Source organism: Ursus americanus, chromosome 3 (assembly GCF_024610735.1).
Source record: "Ursus americanus isolate L20-20 chromosome 3, mUrsAme1.1.p, whole genome shotgun sequence".
Classification (NCBI taxonomy): Eukaryota; Metazoa; Chordata; class Mammalia; order Carnivora; family Ursidae; genus Ursus; species Ursus americanus.
In genome coordinates this window covers 52,892,123-52,919,516 of record NC_142129.1, presented here as the reverse complement: position 1 = coordinate 52,919,516, position 27,394 = coordinate 52,892,123, and the positions used below count along the sequence as shown (strand labels likewise).

Sequence of the window (27,394 nt, the reverse complement as noted above, 5' to 3'; positions counted from 1 at the left end):
TTAATCAGATCTGGCTTCTTTCTCTGCAGCTTTGTCAGGGGCTGGACTCTTCTTTTTACTTCCTCCTTTTTCTGCAGCTTGACCTTGAGTTTCTTGGCTAGACACTTCATCTGTTTTCCCTTTGCTCTCTTCTTCCCTTTTGTTTCACTCTTTTGTCTGAAGATTTAACCTTTCCTGCTGCCATTTTTGGTTTCTTTTCCACTTTTGGAGGAGCAGGTTTAGCTGACAACTTTGCCAACGTCTTGAGTTCCTCCGTCACGGCCCCTTTGGCTGCGCTGACCTTCCTCCTGGGCCTGTGGGCACTGGGGAGGGCACGTGCCAGATGCCTGGTGCCCGGAGCCTCGGTGAAGCTGGGCTGCCTGGAGGCTGCTGCTCTTCCTGCTACCTCGCCCTTTGCCCTCCAGTTTATTTAATAATGCCTGTTCATTCATTCATTTGTCCGGTCAGCATGTTTATTGAGCGATCATTTGCTGTGAATCACAATTCTAGGTGTGCAATGGTAAGGAGCAAACCAAAGGAAATATCTCTTGCTCTCATGGAGCTTACAGTCTCTTTTGTTTAAAAAAAGGCTGTGTCAATGTATAACTGAAAGTTGAATTATGAAACACATTTTCCAGTATTTATTTTTATTTGAACTTTTCACATTCACTAGATTTAAAAGGTATGCCATATTTGTTTATCCCTCTATTTCATCTTTTGTATTTGTGACTATTGTTATTTATTTTTGGATTATGGGATCCTTATAAATAGGGATTTGTTTTTTCTAGCTCTCTTTGGTGGAAGCCTTATTGTAACAAATGTATCTTATTCAACACTAGTTAATGATTTTTTTTTTTTTTTCATTTAGATCCACACAATTTTAGCCTTGGAAGACACCTTAACTGATCATCTAATTTAATCTTCCAATATACAAGTATAGGTGAGACAATGGACGCTCTAGGTGATAGAATTGTTTTGTGTAATAAAAGGTTAGAAAGAGTTGTGGTCATTATTATTGTTGCCAGGTACACATAGCTAATTTTGTCAAAATGGCCTGGAATCTAGTTCTTCTGAATTATTTAATTAAATATATAATCTAGTAACTATTGAAAAATTGGTGTTTAAAGAACTTTAACTTCAGACAGATGTCATGAATTTAAGGTCTGTTATTTCCTACCTGCCCAATCTTTGCTCATTTCTTAATTTCTCTGAGCTTTGTTTTTATCACTGGAGAGAAGAATATACATGGGTGGCTCAGTTGGTTAAGTGTCTGCCTTTGGCTCAGGTCATGATCCTGGGGTCCTGGGATTGAGCCCCATATCAGGCTCCCTGCTCAGTGGTGAGTCTCTCTCACTCTTTCTCTCAAAATAAATAAAATCTTTAAAAAATATGCATTCTTCTGTGGGTTTTTATTAGGCTTAAATAAAATATGACATACAAAGTACTTGCCATATAATAACTCAAAACACAGCTTCTGATTGTAAGGCTGGCCTGTCTTCAATATGGCTGCCAAATCCTGGAGACAGAACATGAAGAGGTGAACAGTACCTGAGGTGGGTTTAATATATTCTCCAGCTCTGTCTTAGAGACAACCAGAAATACCACTTCCATCCTCAAACTAAGAAATCTGGCATTTGCATGTCATAGGGAGGAGGCAGTCTAACCCGGATTCGATAAGAACTCAAATGACTAATTTGAATATTAATGATAAATACTTGGTTTTTTATGTTGTTGCTCCTCAGGAAGGTGAGTTGGATCGTACTGATTACAGGACGATTACTCCTTAAGCCTGCCATCAGCGGTTCATGCAAGCATCTTTCACCACATGACAGAGATCATACTCCTGTCCTCTGGTAGAGCAAAAGGTGAGTGTAATAAGCATTACTTGAAACTATGAAGATAACATTTTTCTTTCTTTTCACTGGGAAGTTTCATTATCTTAGACCTTTAATCTCTGCAATTGTTTGCTGTCTTTTAAATAAACAGTATCTGGGGAAGAGAAGCATAGAAGCTTTTATGTTTAATAGCGCCTGATTACCCAGGCCTTTATTTGGTGGTGGGACTTTGGCTGTGAGGAGTAAGAGGTATACTTGTCAAATGAAATATAAGTTTTATTCTGTTATCTTTTTCTACCCTGATCACTTAACCACGTCAATGGCTATTTCTGAGAAGGGAAGTATTTAAAAAATAAAGATAAGGTCAAATATGCCTGAATAAACAAGGTATATCCATGCAGTGGAATACAAAATGATCTGAGACCTACTTGTGATAGAATACTTGACAAACTATTAACATGCATTAATTTCTCAATTCGAATGTTAGTGAAAAATTTTAATCAAATTGTTATTAATATAAAATTTCAAAATGCTACTATAATTTAGGAAAAATATATTTTAAGAATGGGTGGGAGAGATGCTCATCACGTTCAGTATAGTGGTTCCCATAGGGGATGAAGGGAACTGTAATTGAGAAATGGGACAGAGTCTTCAGTATACTTTTTTTGCATTTAAAAAATATGCAATAAAAAGTACCTTAAAATATGATTGGAAGTAATAGCCCTAGGATAAAAAAAGGGAGGTGTTCAGACTAGACTACTTATTGGTCATTTTTTCTGTTATTTAGACTAGCATTGTCCCATAGAACTTGCTTCAGTGAAGGAAATGTCCTATCTCGACGATGCCCAATCAGGTAGCCACTAGCCACATACAGCTACTAAGCACTTGAGATATGGCTAGTGTGACAGAGGAACAGAATTTAATTTTAATTAATCTCAATTTTAAAGTAATTTAAATTTTAATGTGGCCAGTGGCTACCATATTGGACAGTACAGATCACAAAGAACATTATAAGACTTACATTTGACTTCATTTTGGTAAGACCCTATCTTGTTCTTCATGATGAATGTGGATGTGCATATTTGAAGAAAAAACAATAATCTCTTGCTAATATCAAGTATGGCAAAGGGCAACTGAAAGTTATTGGGATACTGGGGGAGGGTAGAAAAAGAAACCTTCCTGACTGTTTACATTTGTGAAGTAGAATGAGTAGAAAGGTCACCAAACGGTTCCATTGGGTGTCTATAGAAAAGAAAGAATCAAAAGCCCTCCAAGTACTCATGGGGGTGCTTCGGATTTGGTAACAGATTTGATAACTGAAGACTTAATTTCCCCAGTGACTCAACTGATACAGGAGGTTTTATCTTTTCCAGAAAATTAAGAGTAAATTGGCTGGCTCAATAGACTTCCTGACTCTGGTTAGATAAGTATTTGCTGTTTATTAAGTTGTTTATGTAGTGCAATAATACAAGGGATTTAATAAAGATAAGACTTCAGATAAATGTCAACACACTTCCCACTCTGCAGCTGGTCCATTTCAAGCAGTTAAAATAAATTAAAAGATAAAATACCACTCACAAAAAAATTGATCATTGTCCAAGGGAAATGTTTAAAATTGAAAGAAATCTCCCACTTTCGGTGCACCAACGCATATGCATATGTGTACGAAATGACCCTCTCTGTAATCTTTACTGAGAAGGAAAGGGACAGGAAGCTGCGTTTTGTAGGTATTTGCTATAATGAGATAAAATTAAAAAGTACTTACAGTATTAATAACCAGTATTATTTATAGTGCAGTTAATGGAGATCTTTGAATTAGAATAAATACTATTAATTATGTTATTTATCTATCTTTACATACATCAAGGCATAGCTAGTGAAAGCTTACTAGGGTGTATGATGTAGATGCTGTTACTGGAATTTAACATAAAGTGGATCTGAATTTTACCCAACCGTCTCTGTTTACACGGCTTTGAAAAAAAATTATGCTTTTCTTGTAGTTTCTGTAGACATAATCTGACGTGTGAAAAATATAGTACAAAGGGTGATAACAGACATGTATCTTTATGGTGGTCAAATCATTATTTCTGTTGCTTTCCAGGTTAAGGTGGATGAGATCCTTTTCCTCTATTCTCTCAAATTACCTGGGGCAAATCTCTGCCATTTCAGTATGCCCTTGCCAATTTTTGCCATCCAAAGCCTATCTCATATAGGCCTATCTCATATCTCTTGGCATATAGTACTTGTTCAAAAGAGCGTTTAAAACACTGTTCAGTTTAGAAATGGCAGTCGAGTAGGCCTACGGTGAGCTGAATTCTGAGTCACTGAATTTTCTTATTAGACACACAACAGGAGATATTGGATTGAAGCATGAAGCATGAGGCTTATGACATCAAGTTCTTGGTTTGAGCGGGAGAAAATTATTCATCATAGTTCTAGATTACTCTACTTGAAAATTATGTGGAATATTTAATATTTATAGTATTGTACAGCGTGTTTTTCAAATGCTTGACACGCGGAGACACTGGACATGGTCCAGTGTCTGGGATTAGATGTCCACCTGCCCTATCAACGGGGAAGTTGGGCTTTTGAACAAGGGCACTAGATTGTTTAATGACCACAAATTCCTCCTCCCCCTTTGCAGTATAACTTTGCTGTTCCTTCCTTCCAGAAATGGAGTCTTTTTCTCTACACCTTGAATCTGGGCTGATCTTGTGATTTATTTGACTGGCAGAATGTGCCAGAAGTGACATTGTGTGTTCTTGAAAGGATTTGCAGTGTCTGCCTTGCATTCCTGGAATGCTACCCTGAGACCTCCACAGGAACAGACTTGCTTATTGAAAGATGGGAAGCCGTTTGGTGAACTGAGGCTCCCCAGGTAACTTGTCTGTACCGATATTCTTGTCTCTGAGTATCAGACTTGGGAGCAAAGTTAGCTTAGGTCTTCCCATCTTTCTCATCTTCTAGCCGGCTTGGCCACATGAGTGAGCCTGGCAAAATCAGCACAGGAGTTGTTGTTTGATTAAAGCAGTCCACCGAGTTTTGTGGTAATTTGTTGTACAGCAAAGGGTAACTCGAGAAACAGCTTCTCAAGAGAGATTGTTGAGATAGCGTATAGAAAGATAAAGAATAAGGGTGCATTATTTTTCTAGGCCCTTTTGTGTTTGGGAAGGATCTGAATTCCCTGATACAGAGTGACGTGAGTAACTTAGTAGTCAATGACAGATAGTGTAATCAGTACACTGATTACAGTGTTTAAAATTACAAGATCAATGTCCATACATCATTCCCCACTTGTCCATTTTGTTCTTGCAAATGTATTTTGTACAACATATTTTTTTAGTGGTAGAAATTAAAATTCTTTGGGAATTATAAGAATGAAGTCACGTGATGAATGGCAATAAGAGCGATTGGGATTTCCAGGGATTTTATAGGTAGGAATGACCCTTCTCTATATCCTGACTTACACATATATTGTTCCCTTGTGTATTTGTTAACCATGAGAAAGTAAGTGTGCCTGGAATGCTTGGAATACATTTCTGTCTACCCATACTTCTTGTCATTTTTCTGTGTTTTTTTTTTTTTTTTTGTGCTTCTGGTGGTGGTTGTTTCAAATTGCTTTGGTCCTCTAAGCATAAAATGTGAAGTTTTTTCCCAAGTGAAAAAATTTAGAAAAGATTGAAAAAAAAGAAGGTGGAGGAAAGATGAAGAAGTAGTCACAAAAATCACTCTTTAGTGCATCTTGCTAGGAAGCTGCAGGCTACAGAAAGGTTAAAAGTTGACTGGTGAACCATAAGCAGTCTTAAAATATGCTCATATTAATCAATATTTCTCCAAATACCGTAACAGTGCACAATTTCAGGAACAAGAGTAAGTATCTTTTCACCAAGTTGTAGGCAACTGAAAATGCTTCTCGATAAAACATTTTCCAATCTTGGCTCAGAGAAATAATAATCTTATAAAAATATAGTGTTTAGAAGGTTGGAAGAAAGAGCAGAAGATTGCAAAACTAGGCACAAGAAGTCTACCAGCTGTTAGAAAGTTCAAAAAGTCAATAAACGGAGCTAAATACTAGTCTTCTAAAATCATTTTTCAGGTAAGATAAATAGGGTCCTTTTCACCTTAAATTCTCATTTGACAGTATCCCAGCACATGTCTTGGCTATTAATACACTTGGGTAGCCTCAGGGAGACTTTCAAAAAGTGGTTCTTAAGATACTGATATTCTTGTCTCTAGACTCATGAGTCATTTGGACACAAGCGTTGAATTTAAGAGGTACTCACTCCTCACCGTTGAGGAGCTGGTAGAAAAAGCACAATTATTATATTGAAGATTCAATAAACATTCTTTCATTTTCAAAGTAGATTCTCACAACACTATTCTCAAATCTTTCATGACTAGGTCTTCCGTGAGGAAGAAATAACATGTCTTCGATTTGTCCCTAGACCTGTGGTTCTGGTCATCACTGTGTACCCCTCCCCAAATAAAAAGCCAGGGAAGTAAAATACACAGCTGCCACAGGTATGCTGCCGTGGGAGGCAGTAAGAAATCTTGCTCATTAGAACATGGATTCTGTTCATCTTTTTTCACATGAAGATTTCTGTGGCATTGAGATTGTTTTAATGGAATTTGTTGTTAGGAGAATTCACTTTTTAAAGATGGATGTGGGATGTTGACTTTTTTGGGAAATGGCTGAGATGTTCCTCAGTCTTGGTTTAGTTAGGGAAGGTTAGCTGAAACTGAGGCAGGGAGTAGGTTTTCTAAATATCTGGGTCTAATCGTATTTCCTTTTCAAGAGGGGCATAGGTGTGTGTGTGTGAGTGTGAGTGTACTTGCGTGGGTACGCACACTGATGTGCTTGCACGTGGTGAGCTTTACAGAACCAGTTCTTCTGTACTAACTAAACATTACATAATATGTTAGCATTCTATGCCTTGCATGTCCACTGTGGATATGGCGCTCCACGGAGGGTGGCCAAGGAAGCATTCTTAGCTTCCCCTCCTGGATCTTATCGTATACTGGGTTTATGTTGCCTGTTCTTGGTGTTTACATTAAATTACTTGCATCCCAAGAATAGTGTTCCTTCTTAGGAGGTACATATAGTTTTCATCAGTCACTAACTATAGAAGTAACTTGGTAACGTGGAAATGCTGTATCTGTGACCCGTTCATAGGCTGTTGGTGCATCGTTTCCTTTGGCACAAAAAGAATAAGGTAGTGTACAAACCAATATTTAATGAATGAACAGAGAGAACAGAATATCCTGTTAAACTAGTACATAATTTATGCATGTTACTGACAAATGATTTGTCAATTTATGCCAGAGTAGGTAAGAGGGAAATTATTTTTTTAAATCTTTTGAAACAAATAAGAGAAAATTATATTAGGTCTCTAATATTGCCATTAGGAAAAAAATTTTTGGCACACAACCATGGCATTTTAATTAGTTTTTTATTTCCTATTGTAATGACTCTTGTTTTGTGTCCACGGATTTTGTGCTGGCTGGTTAAGTGACTCAAGAAACAGTTTTGTGGTGGTATAATAGTTTTGTTTAATCTATAATATACATAATGTACCAGGCAATGTCCAATTTAATGAAATATACTTTATGGGTGAAAGAACCCATGTAATATCCTAAGGTACCTTAGTCAAATTTATGATGGCCAATTCATGGGCAGGCACAGCATTGCCCAATTAGCAACCTTGGCTTTATGAATCAATTGCATTATGTATTTTTAGATTTCAGTGTCTCTTGTGGTCAATCATCTTTCAACATTGAGTATTCAAATGCAATTTCAAAATGAAGGAGCCAGAATCATTGAATAGCTTAGGTACTTGGCCAGTTGTTTTATGGTGCTGGTTATTGAGAAAGTTAATACGTCTCTGTTGATGGCAATCATAGATTTCTAACAATGCTATCATCAAATTAAATATTATAGAAGTTAGCTAATTTGTTTGAAATATTATTAGGCAGTAATTGTCAGATATATAAACCAAAGAAAAGGAGAATATTTCAATCCAATTGTTTTATTAATCATCTCCTTGTGGGGTTTCCCAAGTATCTATTATATTTGATGAAGAGAATGATGCATTTTATTCAGTAGAAAGCTGAGCTATGCCCACATGTCATTCAACCCAGCTTAACTGTACAAATTAAAAAAAAACTAAGATAAAAGTTAATATAGAAAGAGGGGTAACAGAGACCTTTGAACAGAATAGCTCTGTGTCAATTCAGCAACAACTCTATTATCTAAAACAAGCTTATCTTAGGATCAATTTATCTATTGAACAGTTTAGAACTCAATCCCTTGTTGAGTGGCTTTGTAATTATTTGAGTGTTTTCTCTCTCCATCTCTATGGCCTTCTTAGAGTTAAAAACAGAGAAACATAACTTACTGATTTAGGTAATTCTGCTTAACTTTATGACTTTAATGATAGAATTGTTTTATACAATTATGGGTATCTTATTTTTAAAAATACCTACTGTGCTTTTCAACATATTAGGAGATTTTTAAAGTCCAAAGACCCATTCTTCAAAGTTTAACTTTAACAGGGTCTATTTAAGGTGGGCTACATATTTAGAGAAATTTTCCCAATACAGAGCTTTCAAGAATGCTGAATAAAATTCTTAAATATTATAAATGCACGACTGAACCCCGTTGGAACATAAGGGAAATTCTTGAAAGACCAGAAACAAGGAGAAGTGAGAATGCAGAGCTAAGCAAGCATGGAAACCCTAGAATGTGGGTTACATCTGCAGGGGGACAGGAAGCAAAGTTGCAGCTGGAATAGTGTGGGAGTTTGTTTGGAGACGGGTAAAGAAGGGACATGAAAAAGATGCTCAGAGAGTGACCTGGAACTGCTCCCCACCCCCAAAGGTGAGAGTGTGCAGATAACTTGTCCATGTTGACCTTAGCTCTGGGCAAAGAGCTAATTTAAAAAAAAAAAAATTTTTTTTTTAAATTCTCCTTTGTGGATTGATCCTTAAAGCCAGTTCACCTATGAGTTTGGGTCCAGAATCCATACTAGTGTACTATTACAGAGAAAAACAAAACCAACTTGGACTGATAATAAAGTTGAAAGGAATCCAGGCTGAGCTGGTCCGTGCTCCCTGGAAGAGGCAAATAGGAATACATTTGGAGCAACACCATTTAAATGAAGAGGCTGAAGTGATCAGCTTTGAAGGTGGAAGAAGAGTTCATAAATCAAGGAATGCAGGCAGCCTTTCACTGGAAGAGATAAGAAAATGAATTCTTCCCCAGAGCCTCCAGAAAGAAGGCAGCATTCCTCACACCCTGAGTTTGGCCCCATAACACTTATTTCAGTCTTCTGACTTGCACAACTCTAAGATAATAAATTTTACTGTTTGAAGCCACTAGGATTTTGGTACTTTGTCACGGCACCAATAGGAAACATATATGGTGATTAGATAAATTGGCTTCTGGAGAAGTGGTTTTAAGTAGGGAGCTGATATTAGAACCACCAGAAAACAGGGAAAGGGATTTGTATTGGGATTGCGAAATTGAAGTATCTGTTTAGAACTTGAAATATCTGTTTAGAGCATTGCCTTTAGGAAGTACCACTGATTGTTCTCACTCGCTTGGAGGGCATATTCTTTCCATTTTGTGCATACAGAATACCAGGCTCGAATTTTAAGACTCTGCCAATGTGTGAGACACATGTAGAGTGAAATCCAGAGTTACACAACCGAGAATTGGCTGCCTACTCACAACATGTGATTTTATTTCCTGACAATCAAAATGTTTTAAATTGTTCACCAGAACTTTGATCTTCAGTGTTGAAAAGTGTTTTCCAAAGCAGGTGTAACAAAGGGTATTTAGGGAAACTGAGCCCCAAAATGTGATTTTGTACCTGACTTTTAAAGTACATACCAGTGACACAGAGTAAGACAAAATGCAACAATAAATAAAAGTGTTGCAATATGAGAAGTCATATTTGAGTCCCTGACCCAAGACACCGTAACTCAGTTAGTTGTAGTAGTAAGTGTCTGTCCCCATAACCAGCCACTTTGCCATAAGATACAAGACCACAGATGTACCAAGACGCCTCTCTGGCAATTTTTATACATCGATGCAAAAGTGTGTTAAGCTGCCCTTTTTCAGGTGAAAGTCCTGATGCCTGAGCCTGACTGCTGGCTACACGCATTCTGAATTAAAATTCTCTGTGGTGAAGGCTGGTGAAAAAGTAAATCTCTCTCCCAGTCAATACAATTGCACGCTATGATTCTACCTAAACAATATTTCCACCTATCAGAAGATCACGTAGTATCATTTACTCGTAGTGTTTTCTAAATATTTTTTATTTACGTAGATCTTGAACTTGGGATATATGAACATCTCTGTGTTAAGGGGCACCTGGGTGGCTCCTTTGGTTGAGTGCCCAACTCTTGATTTTGGCTTGGGTTCGGATCTCAGGGTTGTGAGAACCAGCCCTGTGTTAGGTTCCGCACTGGACACGGAGTCTGCTTAAGATTCTCTCTCCCTCTCTCTCTGCCCCTCCCCCACCTCTTAAAAAAAAAAGGAGAAAATGTATAAAGAGAATTTGAGCTATCTCAAGACTTAGTCTATAAAAAATTTGGTTGAAAAAAGCTAATTTCAAAAATCAATATTGCGGAATCCCAAGAATTTGGGTTTTCCATGTAAAATCTGCTTCTGGTTTGTCTTTCTATCCCCATGGAGTATGTACTACAATGCCTGATCATGATGAGCATTCCATATTTGCTCCCAATATACAGCCACTATGCCCACAGTTGCTGGTTTTAATTCGGAGTCTTCTTTGAGATTCCTGAGTAGCTGGCTTATGGGAGTTGCCAGGATGCTTCCTTAGGAAGTCTCAGGAAGACAAGAGTAGGAATATAAATTGGAGAAGAACGGGACATTTCTCACTCCTCTGCCTCTTCACACTCCATTGTTCTATATCCCACGGAGCGGTGGGTTGGAAAGGAATGGTTGACTTGGACCATCTTGTGAGGATGAGTGAGATCACAGCAAGAACAGGGCTGGGGTGGCAAAGTAGCCGAACAGGTATGTGCTGAAACATTAATGCAGCTACAGTTTAAGAAATATGGACAATTATTTCATTCACTACTAGGAACAATACTTAAGTGCAAAAGAACTTTTAATATGAGGCAATATGTTCATGCTAAGACGTCTTAGCAAGCAGTTATGTGCATAATTAGCAATATAATCTTCTCTACCAAAGTAACCTTCCTTCTCTTAAAAATATAATCCAGACCACAGAGCCTGACCCTTCCTTCTATGAGTATTTTAATATTCAGGTGAGCATAATAGAAATGTGAAAAGTGAGGTGCTTGGGTGGGTCAGTCAGTTAAGCATCTGACTCTCCTTTTTTCAAAATATTTTATTTATTTATTTATTTATTTGAGAGAGAGAGAGAGAGAGCGCGCGCGCGCGCGTGCGAGCACGTGCGAGCACGAGCAGGGGGAGGGGCAGAGGGAGAGGCAGACTCCCTGCTGAGTAGGGAGCCTGACCCCAGGACCCTGAGATCATGACTTGAGCAGAAGGCAGACTCTTAACCGACTGAGCCAACTGAGGCACCCAGGGGCCCCAAGCGTCTGACTCTTGGTGTCAGCTCAGGTCATGATCTCATGGGTCCTGAGATCGAGCCCCACGTCAGGCTTCGTGCTCAGTGGGAGGGTCTGCTGAGATTCTCTCTCTACTCTCCCTCTGCCCTTCCCCCCACTCACAGGCACGTGCGCTCTCCCTCTCTCTAAAAATAAATAAATCTTAAAAAAAAAAAAAAAAGAAATGTGAGAAGTAAGGCAATTTCAGGAAAGAGTGAAAAGTGAAATTAAGGAGAAAAGTGCTATCTTTAAGATTAAGAAAATTCCTTACGGCGGTGCCTGGCTGGCTCAGTTGGTAGAGCACGTGAGTCCTGATATTGAAATTCTGAGTTTGAGCCCTGCATTGTATGTAGAGATTACTTAAAAATAAAAATTAAAAAAATATTTAAAAAAATCTTAAAAAAATAATTCCTTACAAGGGACTTTGGAAGAGGAAAACTGTAGCCACATCATAAAAGACCACCCCTTTATTACCCAATTCACTGTGGTCTTTATATCCATCAAACTGTAAAATTGAAGGTTAAAAAAAAGTAGCCAGAAAATTAGTCAAATTAATGAGTGTAATTTTTCTATTATCCAATAACAAAAAATGTGCATCCCACACGTCAATATTTATCCCACATGATTTCCTTGATCAGTAAATTTGCAACAATCTAGAATGATCTAGAAAGTAGTTAGACTGTGTCTCGCTCTTATGCAATTTTTGTATGGCTGTGTGCCTGAGTCAGAAAAGGAAACGGAATTTGTGTCTGTAGGTGTTCCTGAGAGAGGGGCATGGCCTGCTTTCATAGTAAGTGATGCGTGTAAGTAAGTACATAGTAAGTAAGTACATGGAGAAGTAGCTGTATAGTATATTGCTGCTTTTCCCAGCCGGCCCTTGTGGCACTTGGACTCCAGGCATTTTATAATAAAATGTTCATGGAACGTACAGATGTCTGAGTCTTGCAGTCTCTGTGTAATTGTGATATAGGTGAACGTGACTGTGAGGTTCCACCCAACCTTCACGTGAGGGATTAACTCATGAAGATTGCAGTAAAAAGTGCTTACAGGGGCACCTGGGTGGCACAGCGGTTAAGCGTCTGCCTTCGGCTCAGGGCGTGATCCTGGCGTTATGGGATCGAGCCCCACATCAGGCTCCTCTGCTGGGAGCCTGCTTCTTCCTCTCCCACTCCCCCTGCTTGTGTTCCCTCTCTCGCTGGCTGTCTCTATCTCTATCGAATAAATAAATAAAATCTTTAAAAAAAAAAAAGTGCTTACAAAATTAGGCTCTAAGCACTTGGGAATCTTTGTCTCAGGACAACACCTTTGTGGTCTTATTGTCCTGGTGGGCAGGCAGAGTTCCCTTATGTCCATGTCTAGTAGAAATGTCCCTGAAGTTCATTTTAGAATGATTTTTTTTTTCTTATTGGAACCTCCATCATCAGAGTCACAGGCCAGGGCTCCCAAAACCTGAAGCATCTTAGAAACAGCTTTCAGGTCACCCTGGAGCCACTTTTTGAAAGTGTTTTGTCACCTTTTCTGCTTGGGCTCCTTTCCCATCCCATTACCTAGTCGTCTTTCTCTTTTTGAATGCTTTTGGGTTCCTCACAGATTTTCGAGTGTGCTGTCCAAACCAGGATGCTTTCCTCCCTCTGACTAATGGGGAGGAGAGAAGAAGAATTATGTCTGAGCCTTGCCGACTCTACTCCTATTGATTTGTGCTGGTATCATATTGACTTGTATCACAATAGCCCTGAATTGCTGATTCACATTCAGCTTGTGGCTGTCCCCTAGCTCTCTGTCTGCTTTATTTGTCCATACTTGCTTTTCCCTGTTATGTATGTGTTAGAGCTGGTAATTTTTCCAGGGTGTATTACTCTGTACTTGCCCTACTAAATAGTTTTTAGCTGTTCCTCATAATCTAATCAGGTATTATTTTCTTTTTACAGCAAAATATGCATATGTTTTGTAAAGCACTAGTATCTCTCTGGGTTGTCAGCAGACTGATCTGAACACATAGCTGATTTTGCATAGCTTTTTATCAAAACCGCATAATGTCCAATCACACGTACATGTCAAATATCACCGTTCGTAACGTGTTGTACATACGTAGTGCTTGGAGAGTAGATCCTGGATAAATATTTATTGATAGTTAATGACCACAGACTGTTGCACACAGAAAGCCTTCCCAGAGCTTGGAGAAATCACTGATTTTTTTTAAAAAAAAGCATGCATTGGCCTGTCTTTCTTTCCTGTTTACATTTAAACAATAAGGTTGAGAAACTACAAGGCAGAGGGCTTCTGTTGTTCTCAGTGAATAACAGAGATGGTGTTTGGGTAGCATGCTCACAAGGTTGGTGGAAATTAACTTCACACCAGGAACTCCGTATTGAAATAGATTGTTTAAGAATAATTCTTCTCTTTGAGAAGGGTGAGGGATTAATCTGCAGAGATGTTCATGCTAGAGCTGTGCATGTGTTGAAATTTGTCAGGGGGAAGATAAATGGGCCCTTCTTGAAAAGTAAATCGCACCATGGCTAATCCCTTGGGAAAGCTGGAGAATTGTTATGGTAGCAAAAGCAACCTCAGAAAAGGAGGCACCGTCACTGTTTACTTAGGAAGGAGAAAGATGGGAGAAGACATGATTGGAAAATGAGATGAAAGCATACTTGACTTTTGAACTGTGTTTATTAAAATATATGCACAGGATGTAATTATATCTGTGTGTGGATTCTTTGGGGAATCATTTGTGTGGTTTAAAATCAGAGTCGTACTTTGGGGTGATATTAAAAATATTTAATAGCCGTGTGTCCAGGCACTGACCATTCAGAACGGATGTCATGGAGGTACCTGGAGCCGTGTCTTGGAGACCCCAGTCGAGGGCCAGATGTTAACCCTTTCGTTGCTGACTCAAGAGAAGGTGGGAGGAGGAGGGAAAGTCACTTAGGGGGCTCAGAGCAAGTGTGTATTTTCTAACATGTATAGAAGATACTAATATTTTAGCAAATACTGTGACTGCAGTGTATTTTCTAATATGTATAGAAGATACTAATATTTTAGCAAATACTGTGACTACAGTTTACAGGTAAACTGTAAAACTCTCAACCCTCATTCCAACAGAAAATTATCTAGTAGACTGAAAAAGATTTAAATTTCCTCAAAGAGGAAAGTCATGAAATGTCCATGAAATTTGAATATCGGGTAACAACAAATACTTTTTTTAGTGTTAAGTATGTCCCAGGAAATATTTGGGATATATTTATACATTACTTGTTCATCCGATATTCAGATTTCAAACTGGGAGCCCTGTATTCTATGTGGCAACCCTAAGTAGGATATAGTTAGCAGGAAACGCATCAGTATCCTGTGGAAGATGTTAAATGAAAGAGAGGAGAAAGGTATGCTACAGGCGGCCTGGCACACTGGGCACCTGAACATACTTGGCAGAGAGTTGCTTTGGAATTCCAGACATATGGCACGAAATCTTAGCTGTAGAGCTACGGAACCGTAGGATACAAAGGTTGCACATAATAAAATGCTTTTGAAATTATACTGAGAGAAGATAAGGTGGCACTTGGATTTAAAAAGTTGCATTTCCCAACTAGGAGAAGCTAATTCAGTCATCATCAAATAGCATCCATCAAGGGCTGTCTATATGATACTGTGCCAAGTGTTCTCAGAAAACTATCATGGCAGATGGCCTTTGTCAGCCTGTAACGTAGACATCTATACTGAAATGGAATCATAAAGGAAATAACTTGAAGAAATGTTGATCAAGAATCCATAATCTCTCTCATTCACCTGAAATGGGGAGGAGAAAAATTAGTCTGATTTATAGGAGAGGGTTTTATAAATTGTTCTAAAATACAGTTTTATTACATAAAAACCTTGGTATATACAACTGTATTGTAGGTTCAGAAATATATGCCCCTGAGCAGGGCTTTTCAACCTTAGCACTATTGACATTGTGTACGAGTAATTTTTTCTTGTGAGGAGTTTCCTGTGCCTTGTGGGTATTACTGGCATCCCTGGCTTCTTCCCATTAAAGCCAGTTACATGCCCTTTCCTAGTCGTGTCAGTCAAAACTGCCTCTAGACATTGCCAAATATTCCCTGGGGGACAAAATTGCCCTGAGTTGAGAGCTACCATTCCAGGAAACTACGGGAGGGAGATCCCGAGCAATGTGGGTGGGTGGGTGGGTGGAGGTCTCCCTAAACTCACAGATGTGTCCACAAAAGGGTTAGTTTTAAACATCTGCTATGCACACAAAGCCCTCATATTCAGTCACCACCAATGGTATTAAAAATACTGACACCTGGCCCCACCTGAGACTCCGGTTTATGTGGTCTGGAGGAAGGCTTGGGCAGCCTGATGTTTACAAAATGCCTCAGGGGTGCCTGGGTGGCTCTGTGGGTTGGGCGTCTGACTCGGATTCAGCTCAGGTCATGATCTCAAGGACGTGAGATCAAGCCTTGTGTCGGTCTCCGCACTCAGCTCAGAGTCTGCTTAAGAGTCTCTTTCTTCCTCTGCCCTTCCTTCCCCTGCTCTCTCACCACCCCCCCCATAAATAGATCTTTTTAAAAAATGCCTCAGGTGGTTCCGTGTTGAGAATTACGCTATGGAGCAGTGGTCCTCAAACCTTCGTGAGCATCAGAACGACAGGAAAGCCTGTAAACACACATTGCTGGGCCTCTATACTGGCCTCAGAACTTGCGTTTCTCAGGTTCCCAGATGCTGCTGATGTTGCTGGTGTTCGCATCACACTTGGAGAACTGCTAGTTTAGAGACACACTCCCTGCCTCTCTTCACCCTTTCACTTCCACCTCTCAAGGGAAGGAAGTATGGCGAACCAGGACACGCGGGACTGGCCAGCGATAGAGGAGGAGGAAGCCCATGTCTTCCCATCCCTGTTAAGACCTTTTTTGAATCCTTCCCTCTGTAGGCTGGGTACATTCAGGTGTTCTCTGTAGTACAGCAAAGCCATCTGCTCCTACCCCAGTACCTGGTGGTGAGTTTAGCTAAATTCTAGACTGTGTTCCAAGAATCCAACAGTGCTCACATGTCTAAGCATTGTTCTCCAGAGCTTGACCAGGCATGAAGCTATTTGATCTTCATGTGCCAGAATCCCTTATTTATCTCTTAATCGGTTCTGACCTTGGATGGGAAGGAGAATAATTGGTTAGACCTCTCTCTTTACTGAGCATGCCCTAATTCAGTCACTTGGACTTCTGTCTTGTTCTTCAGCATTGGAGAGGGAAGGTGGGACCAGAGGGTACATGTAGAACCTCTTTGCGGTGTCCTCATGCAACTCTTGACAAAACATAATTGTGAGAAGCATAATAAAAGTACATAAAATGTTAGGAAGCATAAATCTTAGGATTTGGTTGTGGCAAGGTTAAGTCTGTAAATGTACATTCACATAGAAACTTGTGAGAACTCCCTGGAATGGCCAATCAATATCAAGGCTGAGTTCACTGTACTCCTCCCTTCTTGACTCTCCTCTTGACTGAGCCAGGTCTGCAAACATCACTTGGTTGCAGCAGTTGGGATTCTGGCTCTTACTTGCGTCTCTAACTCACTCTCTTGTTAATCTGTCTTATATTTTGTTTCCCCACTATTGCTTGCCAGGTGATATTATAATTCCAATTAATCAGGTTAAAAGTTGGCCTGGACGAGGGTCATGAGAACCCACTGAAATTTGTTCACAGAGCACTGCAGTGGTCTTTAAGGGGATTGCCTGCTAAAGTGCTATACATATTAGAGCTACACATAAATATTCATATATTCATTGATGATGGATTGCATGAATAGAATAATGGACAAAGGTGGTTAGGAGAGCTAGTCTATTAGAAAAATTTAAAATACAACCCTACTGTCCTACAAGTAGAACTTGAAAATTGCTATGCCAAGGGTATTTCTTATCCTCAGCCTTGTCATTCTATGCAAATTCTAGAAGACCCAAGGGGAATGCTAACCCTGCCTCTCCACGAGGGAAACTAATTCAGTATAAGTTCTCTTCCTCCACGAGCAATCCCTAAAAGTGAAGCATAAGACATAAACAGCATATTTTAAAAAATAGTAGAGCTGAACATTTATGTGGTTTGAGCAATGTACATAATCATTTATAAACATAGAAGAATCATGGCCAGTAATAATAATTTGAGCCCTAGATTGTTATTTATATGAGTGTTTCCTTCTTTTGCTTGTATTAAATTCCACCTAGGTCTAATTTCTAGAAGTTCCTCTGGACTTCTGAATAGTCAGATAGACCCATCTTGGTAGGAGAAGGAAATTTATGGAGGGATTCAGCCCAAATTCTACCTCTAGTCAAGATCTCCCCAGGTTTCAAGAAAAACAGCTATTCAGCCTTTTCTCCAAGTTCTACCAGAAGTGGGTCCTTCATCCACCCTTGTTATCTGGCTGTAGTCCTTAGTCACCCTTACTGGCAGGTCTCTTTCTTCTGGCTAGCCTGTGGCATTTATATCCATTTTCTCTGCCACATGGTGCGTAATTGCTCACTACGCATACTCTTTCCCCTTCTCTGCCTGACAGGCAGGTCCACCTATTGTTTGTTTCCTGGGATATGGTTTCTACTATTTTTCACAGGTGACTATCAGTCTGAAATCTCCAGAGAGGCAGAACAGTTAGAGGGAGATGAGGGAAAGAGAGAAAGATTTACTGTAAGGAATTGGGTCGTGTGATTATGGAGGCTGAAAAGTGCCAAGTTGGTAAGCTGGAGATCCAGGAGAGCTGATAGTGTGATTAATTCTAGTCCATATCTGAGTCCAAAGGCAGAAGACTAATGTCCTAACTCAAAGATAGTCAAGCAAGAGAAAGAATTCTTGCTTTCTCAGTCCTTTGTTCTATTCAGTGCTCCAAAGAATTGGATGAAGCCCACTGACACTGGGGAGGGCAATCTGCTCCACTTAGACTGTGATTCAAGTGTTAACTTCATCCGGAAGCACCGTCAGAAATACATAGAGAAATAATGTTTAACCAAATATCTGGTCCCATCAAATTGACACATAAAATTAACCATTACAATGACACATCCCAACAATTGAACTAGGATGCTCTTTATCTCTGAATCTCAAATATTTCCATGATCCTTTTTTTTTTTTTTTTAATGTAAGCTCTAGACCCACCACGGGGCTCAAACTCACGAGTCACATGCTCTGCCTACTGAGCCTACCAGGCACCCCTCCTTAGTAGGGAGACTAGCACTGGTCACAGCATGTAATGACAGCTGGACTCAGCCTAGAGGCAAGGAGGTCTGTTTCCCAGCCTTGAGGTGGCAGATCCCTCCTAATATAACTTGCCACCAAATTGTGATGCCACGAAATTGTTCTCTCTGCCGTGAACACAGAAGGAAACGGTTTTTGCTCCTTGCTCCTGGCAGCCGTAGAGACAGCCACTAGTCTGAATTCAATCCTCTGCAAGCCTGAGGATTTCCCTTTTCTTCTGATGGCCTTCAAAGACCTGTATGTTTCAGATCTGGGCCTATGATGCAATTTGGGCACTGTTGCAAATAACAATAATGATCCTGCAGGTTCCCTTTAGTGAATGCCTCCTAAATGCCAGGCCTTTTGCATCATTATCTCACTCAGGGCCCCTACCGTGTTGCATGGTTGATATTTATTTTCTCACTTTCAGAGATGAGAAAAGTGACTCTCAGGTGAATAACTTATGTCAGGCAAGTGAAGGTTCTTTGAAATCATACCCAGTCCCAACTCCAAAGCCTGTGCTTTTTTCATTGCCGGCACAAACCCCAGACTCGGGTAAACACAAAGACACACATTGGGTGGCCTAGTTTAGGCCAGTCCTCTGAAAGGATTCTGGATTATATGGACTATGATGATGGATCTTATTGAATCCTGGGACCTGCTCCAGACTCCAGCCCAGGATTATAATTGGAGAGTCAGTTTCCAGGGATGGAAATGTCTAATTGATGTTGGCATCCTCTACAACATCTGACAAAGTGCACTCTACAAATAGGCGATCAAAAGATATCGATTGATTCATTGATGGGGAAGCGCGCAGGCCTGATGCAGCAAATACTATCTCCTCTGATTCTGCTTGTGCCTCAAGTTAGATGAGTCGTCTTGGCATTTCATTTTTTGGGGGGAATTGGCAAGATATTCAGGGTACTTACATTCCAGTCCTGGTACTGCCAACCTCAGTCTGGCTACATAACGCTCAAAATCTTGGTTTCCTCTTTTTTGAAGGAGAAGGTGGAACTGGACATGCCCCTTTCATCAGAACCACTCTCTAGTTGAATGACACGGTGAGGTTTTAACAGTTGGTAGTAGTTCCCAAGTTACACGGTGACTAAGGGGAAGAAGACAGGAGCTAGTGTCTCCAGCCTGCCACCTCTGGCAGGGCTTAGGTCACCTACAAAATTAGATCAGGATGTTCACAGACCATTGACCTGCTGGTGGATGAAGATTTTTTTTTTTTTTAAAAGATTTTATTTTTATTTATTTGAAGAGATAGAGACAGCCAGCGAGAGAGGGAACACAGGCAGGGGGAGTGGGAGAGGAAGAAGCAGGCTCCCAGCAGAGGAGCCTGATGTGGGGCTCGATCCCATAACGCCAGGATCACGCCCTGAGCCGAAGGCAGACGCTTAACGACTGCGCCACCCAGGCGCCCCTGGTGGATGAAGATTTAAAGAGGAAGTTTTGAGGCCTGAGCTGGAGGCAAAAATGACAACAGGTCAGTTCAAGTCACTGTGCCAATGGGCTAAGCAAGAGGGGCAGGGTTTCTGCTTCAAAGAATGTAGTTGCTGCCACCCCAGATTCCTGCCTTGGAGTTTCCACAAAGCCTTTCACCAGCTATGGCAGCTTCCTTGACAAGGGCCTTGACTGAGCCTTGCAAGTTCAACCCCGGGGCTGTCAGACCTGTGTTTATATTCTCACTCTATCGCTTACCAACAGTGAGGTGTGGGGCCTTAGTTTCTTCATCAGAAGGCGGCGAATAATTATAATTGTAATTATAAAATAAATATTTCCTCCTACCTAGAATTATTGTGAGGATACAATGAGATAATAAATAGTAGGTACTCGGCACCATGCTGGGCTTACCGTAAGCCTATGATACGATGTGTAGCTATGACGAGGGGGTGCTGTGGGGTGGTCACCACTGGTGCCTCTACCTTCTGACAGAAGTCACACAACCAAGGAACCAGAACACTGATTTCTCCCTGTTTCTTCAGCACTTTTGTGCATTGACCTGTTTGAAAACTGGTGCCAAACTCAGGAAGGGGGAGGCATCCTGTGGGGTTTGAGTTTAGGATCTCAACATTAGAATTATTCGTTCCTTCCTTTACCCATCCTTAACGCAGTCGATAAACTTCTCTAATACACCAGCTTTGTGCTACTTACTATACTCAGGAATTAAAAATGAAGATATAGTTGACCCTTGAATAGCATGGTTGTTTGGGGTGCTGACCCCCATGTAGTTTAAATTTGACCCCCCAAAACTTTACTACTAATAGCCTACTGTTGACCAGAAAGATTTCCTAATAACATTAACAGTTGATTAACATACATGTTTTATATATTACATGTATTATATACTGTATTATTATAATAAAGTGAGAGAAAAGAAAATGTTATTAAGGAAATCTTAAGGAAGAGAAAATACATTTACAGTGGTAAAAAAAAAAATCCGTGTATAAGTGGACCTATTCAGTTTAAACCCATGGTATTCAAGGGTCAGTTACATTAACTCTGCCATCTAACTGCTTATTTCTAATTTTTCCGATATCTGGCACAGTGGGTTATTAGTTACTTCTCAAGTGAAGCAATTGATTCCAGGTGTTATGAATTGAGTTGTGTATCCCCAAAAAGATGTGCTGAAGTCCTAACCCCAGTACATCAGAACATGACTTCATTTGTAAATAGAGTCTTTGCAGACTTAACCAGGTTACGATGAGGTCATTACTGTGGGTTCTAATACAACATGGCTTGTCATTACGAAAAGGAGAAATTTGGATGGAGATACACACACACAGGGAGAACGCTGTGTAAAGAGAGGATTGGAGTGATGCATCTAACAAGCCAGGGGTGCCAAAGATCACCAGCAAAGCCCCAGAAGCCAGGAGGAGGCAAGGCAGGATGCCCCTGCAGGGTTGAGAGGAGCACAGCCCTGCCGACAACCTGATTTCAGACTTCTGGTCTCAAGAACTGCGACACAATAATCTCTGTTATTTTAAGCCACTCTGTTTGTGGTACTTTGTCTGGCAGTCCTAGGACACTAATACACTAGGATAGGAGATAGATATGACTAAGGAAAATACAATGATATGTGTGCCTGGATAAAAATATACACAAAGAAATAGGTGCCTATAAAGTCATGTTGCAAAGCTCTAGTGACTGAGGAGAGAAAAGGACTTAAAAGTGAGATAAAATCTAAGTTTGGTCTTCTGGTGGCCTTTGTGTCAAATCTGTCAGGATGAATACTGATTTATGGCTTCATCTCTGATTTAGAGTACCCCAAATACTCTGGCCAGGAATGGTGTCGGTGACACGCACATTGAAAATCAGAAGTGACACCTGAGTCATTTAAAAATATTTAAAGCATAAATATATTTCCAGTTGTTTTATACATATTAAATATTTTCAGTTATTGTCTATTCTCTGTTTTTCAAGCCCTGAAGTTGGTCTAAGTTTGGTTAGAATATTTGAATATCCATATTTCCTCATATTTGCGTACCAGGTTACAAAAAGTAGATCCACACGAAGTCCTTGGACCAATCTTTAAGATGGTCAATATATTTTTGTATGTTCAGACCAGTTCTCCTTGTTGATTCCCTCAAACTGGGGCCCAGGTTGGGTATCCATTATCCTCCCCCCCCATTTACTCTGTCTGTGCCTACTCAGACATCAGTCTGGAAAGATTAAGGGAGGCTTTCTCTGCAGGCTTTGGTAGCCTTGATTTCTGAGTTTTTATAGGCAGGACAAGACCATCTTCTAAACAAATTTCTTACATACCTTGAGGTTTCCCATCTTGCTTTTCTGTACGACTCTGTTTCAGGGTCCACATTCCTATATACGCAGCTCCACAAACTGACGGAGCACAAAAAGTCAGGGACACAGGGACAGAGGATTCAGGATAAGTGAGTATTTTTTTTTTTTAAAGATTTTATTTATTTATTTATTTGACAGAGAGAGAGAGAGAGAGAGAGAGAGACAGCCAGCGAGAGAGGGAACACAAGCAGGGGGAGTGGGAGAGGAAGAAGCAGGCTCCCGGCGGGGGAGCCTGATGTGGGGCTCGATCCCAGAACGCCGGGATCACGCCCTGAGCCGAAGGCAGATGCTTAACGACAGAGCCACCCAGGTGCGCCAGGATAAATGAGTATTCTAAGGAAAATGATTATATGTACAGAAAGTTACACATTGTGACAGGTGAATTTTGCCTTTAGGTTTAACTGGTTTGAAATTGATTTGATTAACTATGACATATGACGAGCATTTTACACACATTGCAAAAATAAATAGTTACTTTGGGGTGGAAATATTTGCCTCAGCATATTTTTTGGGGGGGGATAGAAAGCATGGACTTTATTTTTAAACACATTCTACCATTTTCTCATATGTTTTTCTGTGAGTCTGGGGAAGAAAGTTAACGACACAAGTGCAAGTTATTTTTATTGACTCTTAGGTTATGGTGGAACTAGATGAATAGAGCTTAAAGTCAAGTGTTGCTAGGTATATCCAGGCCACTTGGCACCTCAACAGGTAAGCACTTTTTCTCAGAGAGAACTGCGCTGTATTGATCTTATTCTGCTCCACTGTTGGGCAATCATATGAAATTTTAAGCATCTCTTTAGAATTCCTAGCTTTTTGAGGGCCAATTTCTACTCAAGGTTTTTATAGCTGATCTCTTATGACATCTATCATTCCAAGCATTTGAGCATCCATATTAACACTCGTATGTTTCTCTGCCATGCATTTTTTTTCCATTTGTTTGTCCAAGCTTATCCAGATTGTACATTTCTTAAGGTCAATGAGAGAGAGAGTGTGTGTGTGTGTGTGTGTGTGTGTGTGTGTGAGAGAGAGATTTCCTTTGTCTCTCTGGGCTTTGTCCACAGGGCATGCGCAACTCATGTTGTTATGGTGAAAATAAAGCCCAGAAATAAGCATACAGCTCTCTCTGCCAAAGACCTCGTGTCTTTCCTTCTCTTTCTTCTTGCCCCACACTGACCCAAAGATTCTAGATGCCTGCTCTCATGAAATCTATGAAATTACTTTCTGTCTCACCCTCTTTTCTCTCCGAAGGAATACGTGTTTTGCCTTTTTTATCCCTTGACTCATCACAGAAGCAGAGAAATGCTTGACTCTTTGTGAAGTCACCTCCAGCCCACCACACCAAGTCCTCTCACAGCATTAGCATGTGGGCAGGGCACTAAAGAGAGGAGGGAAGGAGAGGCGTACTGGGGGAAGAAGTTGGAGGGACATTCTGCCTAGTACCCCGAGTGTCCAAATATTATCTCCCAATGAAATCAGCCATGAGACAGAACAGAGTTCTGATTTAGATATGCCACTGCCTCATTGGTGACCCTGAGTTGCTTGCTTGCTATCTTGGAGCTTTAGTTTCCTAATCTGTAAAATGGAAAAAATAATATATCCTGCTTACCTCGTGCATGTATGCGTACAAATGCAAGGTGGAATGATTTTGGGGCAGTGTGGCAATCATGAACCAATCTTTAAGATGGTCAGTATATTTTTGTATGTTCAGACCATTTTTCCTTGTTGACTCCCTCAAACTGTGGCCCAGGATGGGCGTCCTTTACCCCCCATTGAGTCTTCTGGGACTAGGATGGGTCCAGTTCCTCCTGGGAGAAGAAGGGCCATGAAGGATTTAACAGGCATCTGCTCTAAGAGCAGAACACATGTTCATCAAGTCTGCCTTTCATGAAATGATTTGGTAGAATATATTGAAATTAAATAAATAATGTATTATGAAATTTTACCAAATTTGAGAAATAGCTCCTGGGGGGCATCTCTAGGACAATTTCCTGAGGAGGTCAATCTTGTGGAACTTTGTCTGAGGAAAGAACCTATTTGCAGCAACTGTTCGGTTGAACCATACAAAATTACAATATCTGACCTTTTTTGACCCACAAAAATTGGGTCAAAATGACAATTTTGCGTGGTTCGACCTAATTCATCTTAAACTACCACGTTCTGCTGTGGATTGTGGAGTCATACTCTGGTTCCAGGGCTCTGGAGCAGTGATGAGACTAAAATCTGCTGAAGAGAACTTCTAGCTGTTACCAAAAAATTGTTTCCTCCAATTTTGCAAATCTTCCATATGTCTTTCTTTAATTTAAAAACAAAGCCATGAAGTGTAGCTGCTACGTGTCTGGCAGAAATCTGTTTATGCCTGGAATTGGTAAATATCAAGATGCCTCTTAACACTGACTGGCAAAAGCTGCAAAAGTAAAATATGTAAACAAAAAAGAACTCAGTGGCTAGGCGGGTGCGTAATCCAAAGAGTATTAATTTGCATAATAAATAGTTCAATACTCAGGAGATTATAAAATAGCAATTACTGTTGAGTTGCTCTATTAGGGCTTGCTAACAAAAAAGACATTTAAAATGCAATGGTTTGCTTTTTACAAAGAAGTTCTCCTAAAATCTTTATTTTGAAACACGATTTTATTATTTTTTAGAGAGGTTTTACATACTTGGCACACTTCTTCAGTAGAGAAGCAGAAATATCCTAGTCAAAAAAAAAATAATAACAGTGAAAAATAATCTATGGTTAAAAAAAGATAACGAGCCATTAATATTTTTTTATCTGTTAAAATAAAAAGTACCTGCTGGGGAGTATGTTTCCCCGCGGGACAAGAGTAGGGGAGACCAGTGGGGAAGTGTAGATTCAGACCGTTCAGTAGTAGGCGGTACACTCAGGCAGGGGGTCGAAACAGAAGTCATTACGTTTGAAAAAACCACAGCCTACTTATGCTAATAGAAAGGTAGGCTCCTTCTAAAATACCATCTGTGTTTTTTAAAATGACTCAAATGTTCCAGGTATTGTGTATCCAAGTGCAGTTTCCATTTGCTTGACATACTGTAAGCATTTACTATTGGAAAAGAAATAGAGCTTTTTCAGTTAGTGTATTTTTGAAATAAATGTCACCATTTAAATGCCCTTACATAGAATTCTTAATTTTTCAATAACATTGGGTTTAGAGATTTATATGCATACATTAAACCATTTGATTAAATGTGCATGTACATGTATAAACCTGTTTTTAAAAATCTTTGTTTCCTGCTATGAAGAGGATGTGGTGACATCAAGGAAAGGTTCTGTTTACACCCGTTTATCGGGGAAGATCCCTATTAAAATGAAGATCTTGGTATTGGGGTGGCTTGATTTGTTGGGCTAGTGGTTGCCCCAGCAAGGTTGCAGGCTGGAAGGATGAGAAATGAGACCAAAAAAATGAACATTCATTGCACACCTGTTAGGTGCTAGGAATTGTGCTGAACAGTGGAAAGCTCAGTGTTCTACACTGAGATGACATTACACCTCAAAGTTAGAGACATCATTATAGTGCTCTCCAGTAGCCCCAGGGTTTAAAAGCTCCCAGAGTGCTACACAAAGGGACAATTTATTTGTGTGTGGAAGAAGCCTCCTCTAAGTAAGACTCCATAGTTATTCCCCCATCTCATAAGGAGATGAATTTCTAATAAAATTTTATTTTTGTATTTAATAATATTTATCAAATATTTTTGAAATATGCGTATTGTTTTGTTAAATTGTGTACTACCAATACTTAAGAAAAAAAACTCTACCCAGAAGAATGTTTTTTAATACTTAGGACCACATGATAACAGGATATTTTTAAGTTAAAAAATTCAATTTATATGCCTTTTTTTGTGGTTGCAGAGAAGTATGATAACATAATCAATAGAGTGCTTTCAAATATTAAAGACTTATTGTAGTCAGATAAAATTGTGTGAGAAAACAGGAATGGAAACAATTTCTATGAGACAAAGGAATCATATAAAATTTGCAACTATTTGAGAAGACTTGGTTGAATCTCTTTTTCAGTGGATGATGGTGGGTGTAAAATCACTATGGCGTTTATGTCCCATTGAATTCATTGAAAAGAGTGATGTAAAGTTGTATTTTAAAATGTCAATATTACCTCCTTTACAACTATTTTCACTTATGATTAATTTAAGATGTCAACTTGAAATGTATGAGGGACACATAGTTTTTTCAAATTTATGGGCATTTTCTCCCGCCTCCTTGTATGTGTAGCCTCAAAGAAGACACCCCTGAATGCTGGCACTTTAAAAGAAGTTTAGAATTCAGTTTATTTTCTTTTGACTATTAAAAAAAAAAAAAAGTCGCCCAACTTCAATTTTTGGTACATCGCAAGGTAGATTAAAGATATTCGTGATTTCATTCCCCATCGTCCCCACCAATTCCTGTACTTTTTCTCTGTTTGCTCCTTGCCTTCCCATAGCACTTGAAGTCGGTGTCCAGCACAGTGACGGCATTGTCAGTGTTTAAGATCTGTATTTGAGAACTTGAATCAAATGTTTATCTCTTCATGGCCTGAAAACTTTTTTTTTCCTAGGATAACTTATGTGCTGGGAAGCTCAGCTCATGTTACTAAATACGTCTTTTTTTTTTTTTTTTTTAAGATTTTATTTATTTATTCAACAGAGATAGAGACAGCCAGCGAGAGAGGGAACACAAGCAGGGGGAGTGGGAGAGGAAGAAGCAGGCTCATAGCGGAGGAGCCTGATGTGGGGCTCGATCCCAGAACGCCGGGATCACGCCCTGAGCCGAAGGCAGACACTTAACCGCTGTGCCACTCAGGCGCCCCACTACATACGTCTTTGAGAGAGTTCTGAGTGATGTTCCGGTCTCATGTGTTACGCAAACCGAGTGTCCTGTTCTTCTACCGCCACGCATCTTGGCTTTCTCTTGACGATGAGGCATCTCCTTTTCTTTACTAGGATGGGCTTTTCCTCCAT

At 39.8% G+C, this 27,394-nt stretch overlaps 1 pseudogene; it reads right to left on the bottom strand.

Moving 5' to 3' along the window:
* LOC123788683 (non-histone chromosomal protein HMG-14 pseudogene) lies at positions 1-27,394 on the bottom strand (annotated as a pseudogene).